This window comes from Myotis myotis, unplaced genomic scaffold, assembly GCF_014108235.1.
Source record: "Myotis myotis isolate mMyoMyo1 unplaced genomic scaffold, mMyoMyo1.p scaffold_m19_p_13, whole genome shotgun sequence".
Taxonomy (NCBI): domain Eukaryota; kingdom Metazoa; phylum Chordata; class Mammalia; order Chiroptera; family Vespertilionidae; genus Myotis; species Myotis myotis.
In genome coordinates this window covers 13,969,427-13,975,426 of record NW_023416317.1, presented here as the reverse complement: position 1 = coordinate 13,975,426, position 6,000 = coordinate 13,969,427, and positions in this window count along the sequence as shown.

Sequence of the window (6,000 nt, the reverse complement as noted above, 5' to 3'; positions counted from 1 at the left end):
GGGATTTCTGATTTCTGGTCCTGCATAGAAGAAGCTTGAAAGTTGCCATTCTGTCCTAACAAGAAGTAAAAACTCAACAAACTGAAACATCAACAATATTCTTAGATCCAAGAGAAATGTCACAGTGCAAAGCAGTGCCCACCCCTCCCCACCCCCCAAATTGTAGAGACAAACAGGTGAATAGAGTCACAACTTAAAGGAGCAGAAACCTCAGTGGGAACCAGTGGCAGGTAGGGAAACCTGAACTGTAATTAAGGAATTGCTGGAGGCACAGTGTGAACAATTGAAGGTTAAAACTCCAAGGGAACCCAGTCATCGGGAGGAAGGAGGGGGTCACACTTGTGAGTTTTACTTCCTGGATTTCTGCCAACTTCTTAGAGAATATTGGAGAAAAATTCCCTCATGCTTCCAGCAGGGGGAAGGAGAAAGGAATCATCCTATATAATAAAAGCCTAACATGCTAAGTGTCTGACCTTCGACCGGTCACTATGATGTGCACTGACCACCAGAGGGCAGATGCTCCAACTGGAAGGTTAGCTTGCTGCTGGGGTCTGGCCAATCAGGACCAGGTAAGTTGGGCCGGACATGCCCTGGAGCCCTCCTGTGGTCCCTCCCTGGCCAGCCAACCTCCCATGGTCCCTCCCTGGCTGGCCCTGATCAGGACTGGACAAGATGGCTCTGATTGGCCTGATGGGGACTGTGTGAGATGGGCCAGACATGCCCTGGAGCCCTCCCGTGTTCCCTCCCCAGCCCCAATTGTGCACTGGTGGGGTCCCTAGGCCTGGCCTGCGCCCTCTTGCAATCCAGGACCCCTTGGGGGATGTCGGAGAGCCAGTTTCTGCAGGCCAGGCCAAGGGACCCCACCAGTGCAGGAATCTGTGCACCAGGCCTCTAGTTTTAAATAATGCCAGAGCATCCTGTCCTAACAAGGTCTGCCCTAGTGAGAAACTAACCAGACCCTCATTTACAGGGGTTTTATCAGAGCCTAAATGACCAGCCAGCATAAGGAAATATTCAAAGCCCACTTTAGCCCTCCTGTCCCACCTAATGAAGAGGGAAAAAAAATTAACATGTAAAATTCAGTCCAGAGACTGAGACCTACTCATAGAACTATAGAATGCTTCCTCTACCTCCACACCTTACCATATCATTATGAAAGGCCTATTTATAGCAGTCCCCTTTACCTATTACTGTGGTCGGCAAACCGTGGCTCGCGAGCCACATACGGCTCTTTGGCCCCTTGAGTGTGACTCTTCCACAAAATACCATATGCGGGCACGCACGTACAGTGCGATTGAAACTTCATGGCCCATGCGCAGAAGTCGGTATTTTGTGGAAGAGCCACACTCAAGGGGCCAAAGAGCCACATGTGCCTCGCGAGCCGTGGTTTGCCGAGCCGCAGTTTGCCGACCACTGACCTAGTACATCATGTCCAATGATCAAGATTATAGGACATACTAAAAGGCAAAAAATGTTTGCTGAGAGGAAGCATCAGAACCAGGCTCAGATACGGCAGGGATGACAGAATTACCAGACCAGGATTTTAAAATAATTATAATGACATTAAGGGTTCTAATGGATAGACAATATACAAGAACAGATGGGCAATGTTAGCAGAGATGAAATTTCTAAGAAAGAATAAAAAAGAAATGCCAGAGGTAAACACTGTCAACAATAGAGAATGCCTTTGGTGGGCTTATTAACAGACTAGAAAAAGCTAAGGAAAGAATCTCTGAGTTTGAGGATATCTCAACAGAAACTTCCAAAACTAAAATGCAGAGAGAAAAAAACCAAAAAATAAATAAAAACCCCAAAACAGCAACAACAAAAAACCAGACTATCCAAGAATTGTTGGATAACTACAAAGGGTGTAACATATATGTAATAGGAATACAAGAGGAACAGAATATTTGAAATGACCGAGAATTTCAAGTAAATGTCATGCACATAAAATTTAAAAAAACACACACCAAGTAGAATGCCAAAAAACTTATAACCATGCATATCATTTTCAAACTACAGAAAAATCAAAGAAAAAAAATCCTTAATACAATAAACTTGTTTCGTGAACTCACAATTGTAAACCTACTTTTGCCCCACCCTGTATATGAACCCACTATAGAGACTTAACATACCTCTACTAGAATGGACTGATCAAGCAGGCAGAAATCAGTAGGGACATACAATAGTTTAAATCAACACCACCAACCATCAACTGGCTAAACCTGACATCTATAGACTACATCCATGGGATACATATTCTTCTCAAGCTCACATAGAACATCCATCAAAATAGATCACGTTCTGGGCCATAATCACACCTTCACAAATTTAAAAGAAATCACAGTGTACACTCTCAGGCCACAATGGAATCATACAAGAAACCAAAAACAGAAAGCTGGGAAAATCTCCAAGCACTTAAGAGATCAAACAACACACTTCTAAATAAGACACAAAGAAGGTTAGAGAAATTTGAAAATGTTTTGAAATAAAAACAACTTATCAGATTTTGTGGGATGCAGTGAAAGAAGTGCTTCGAAGGGAATGTATAGCATTGAATGTATATACAGGTTTCCTCCATTAACTGAGAGTTCCTACAAAACCCTTCACAAATGGCATAGTGAAGAGTATCCCCTGCTTTCTGAAAGTTCGGGCTCCACCGCTTTGCTTTACAAAAGACCTACATTAAAAGCAAAAAACCTCTTCGGATTTCTCTGGCTTAACAAAAACAAGTAATAATGTAGGTCTTCTGTTAAAATCTAAGTGGCATGACATCAACTTTTGGAAAGCAGGAGATACCTGTATTAGAATCAAAAAACATCAGCTAAGCTTTCACCTTAGGAAATGAGAAAATGAGGAGCAAACTAAATCCAACCTAAGCAAAGAAACAATAAACCAGGAGTAGAAATCAATGAAATTGAAAACAAAATCAAGAGAGAAAATCAACTAAACCAAAAGCTGTTTTTTTAAAAGACGAATAAAATTGATGAGCCTCCAGTCTAAGAGGACACACATCAGAAATGAAAGCTGGGACATCACTAGATGCCATGGACTTTAAAATAAAGTTTGATCTCAGTAAATGTTATGAAACTTTACCATGTGATATAATTCTGTACATATGATAAGAAAAACTGGAAGTCTCAGTGAATGAAACACTGATGATCTGGAAAATTAAGATAACATTTCACTTAAATTTTATTTTCAATCAAGAATATATAAGGGGAAACCCCACAGAAACAAATATGCTACAAAATATCAAGATACTACATCACAGAAAAGCAACTAAGTGGTTAGACAATAGACAGTGGGGGATATTATGGACTTTTATTTAAAAAAAGCTTATTGGACAGAGAGAAAACAGATAATGGTTCTATCAACTCTGATGCTGCTAGTCAGCCTTTAAAAGAACTACAATTCCTCTTTAGTTTCTCTATTAACATACTTATTTGCCTGAATACTTTTTAAATCTAGGAATATAATCAATTGTTCTATGTGTAATAGAGGTCACAGAGACCTCTTATTGATTGACCAATACTAAGTTTAACATTGTGTGAACAGTAAGCATTACATCTTTTTTGTTGTTAATCCTTACCTGAGGATATTTTTTCCATTGATTTTTAGAGAGATGAAGTCGGGAAAGGAGAGAGGAAAACATCAATGTAAGAGAGACACTGATTTGTTGCCTCCCACACTTGCCCCTAACAGGGCCGGTGAATCAAACCTGCAACCCTGGGCACATGCCCTTGAATGTAAATCACTGGAGTTCAAACCCTAGACCAGCCGTGGGCAGATCCGGCCTTTTCGGCTGTTCTATCCGGCCCGCGGAGCCGAAAGAGCGGAGGGTTCTCTTGCTCTCCCCTCCGCTCCTTCACCAGCAGCAGTGTTAACATGTATTAGTTCACACAAAAACTCCATCCATGCTTTTGTTCCGGCCCTCCGGTCCAGTTTAAGAACCCATTGTGGCTCTTGAGTCAAAGTTTGCCCACCCCGGCGCCTAGACTCTAACCATTGAACAACATCAGCCAGGCAAGCATTGAATCTTTTTTTTTTTTTAATATATTTTATTGATATTTTACAGAGAGGAAGTAAGAGGGAGAGTTAGAAATATCGATGAGAGAGAAACATTGATCAGCTGCCTCCTGCACACCCCCTATTGGGGATGTGCCCACAACCAAGGTACATGCCCTTGACCGGAATTGAACCTGGGACCCTTCAGTCCGCAGGCCGACGCTCTATCCACTGAGCCAAACCGGTCAGGGCAAGCACTGAATCTTGATAGTGTATTTTATAAAAATACTGCATATGGCCCTGGCTGGTTTTTCCCAGTGGGTAGAGCACCAGCCTTCGGACTGAAGGGTTCCGAGTTCAATTCTAGTCAAGGGCACATGCCCAGGTTGCAGGCTTGATACTCAGTAGGGGCTGTGCAGGAGCAGTCGACCAATGATTCTCTCTCATCACTGATGTTTCTCTCTCTGAAATCAATAAATATATATATTTTTTAAAAATACTGCATATGTCAACTAATTAGGACAGTGATAGTGATATTGCTTGCATTTACTGCAATAAACATAGGGAAAAGCATTTAGGTATTATCTCTTAATTTATTCATTTTTCCAAGTTTACTCCTATTTGGGGGAAAAAAAAATTTCTCAATTTGATTAAAAAAACTAAAAAAAAACTGACCCTGATTAGGGATGAAGTAAAATTTTGGGGGGTAAAAAACATACCAAGTTAATGCTTTCTTTAAAAAAAAAAAAAAAAAAAAGTGGGGGCGGGGGAAGGGAAGTCTTCCTATCTTTTTTTAAAACCCATTTCGTGAAAATTAAGCAATTTTAATTTCTTAATGCAGTCATTTCCAACAATGATAGTAGAACCCCCTTACAACACAATCAACATTGTATGTATTTTCTTTACTCCCTTTCTTTGACTCACTTGGCTTAATTTTAAAATTAATACAGTGGTAATTTAACTGTGATCCTACACTGAACCTACTAAAGTTTTTTTTTTTTTTAAATATATATATATATATTTTTTTTATATTTTTTATTGATTAAGATATTACATATGTGTCCTTGTCTCCACGTTACCCTCTACCCCCCACCCCCCCACCCCCGCTCATGCCCTCACCCCCCCGTTGTCCATGTCCATTGATTAGGCCTATATGCTTGCATATAAGTCCTTTGGTTGATCTTTCCCCCTTACCCCCACCCTCCCCTACCTTCCCTCCAAGTCCCGACAGTCCAATCAATGCCTCTCCGTCTCTGGATCAGTCCTTGTTCATCAGCTTATGTTGTTCCTTATATTCCACAAATGAGTGAGATCCTGTGGTATTTATCCGCTCTCCAGTTCCATCCATGCTGTGGCAAATGGTAAGAGTTCCTTTCTCTTCTTCCTCTTCTTAAAGAATACCTTTCAGCATTTCATATAATGCTGGTTTGGTGGTGATGAACTCCTTTAGCTTTTTCTTATCCGTGAAGCTCTTTATCTGACCTTCTATTCTGAATGATAGCTTTGCTGGATAAAGTAATCTTGGTTGCAGGTTCTTGCTATTCATCACTTTGAATATTTCTTGCCAGTCTCTTCTGGCCTGCATGGTTTCTGTTGAGAAATCAGCTGACAGTCGTATGGGTACTCCCTTGTAGGTAACTGACTGTCTTTCTCTTGCTGCTTTTAAGATTCTCTCTTTATCTTTTGCTCTTGGCATTTTAATGATGATGTGTCTTGGTGTGGTCCTCTTTGGATTCCTTTTGTTTGGGGTTCTCTGCGCTTCCTGGACTTGTAAGTCCATTTCTTTCACCAGGTAGGGGAAGTTTTCTGTCATTATTTCTTCAAAGAGGTTTTCAATATCTTGCCCTCTCTCTCCTTCTGGTACCCCTATAATTCTGATGTTGGTACGCTTGAAGTTGTCCCAGAGGTTCCTTACACTATCTTCATATTTTTGGAATCTCTTTTCTTTTTTCTTTTTCGGTTGGGTATTTTTTGTTTCTTTGTATTTCAAAT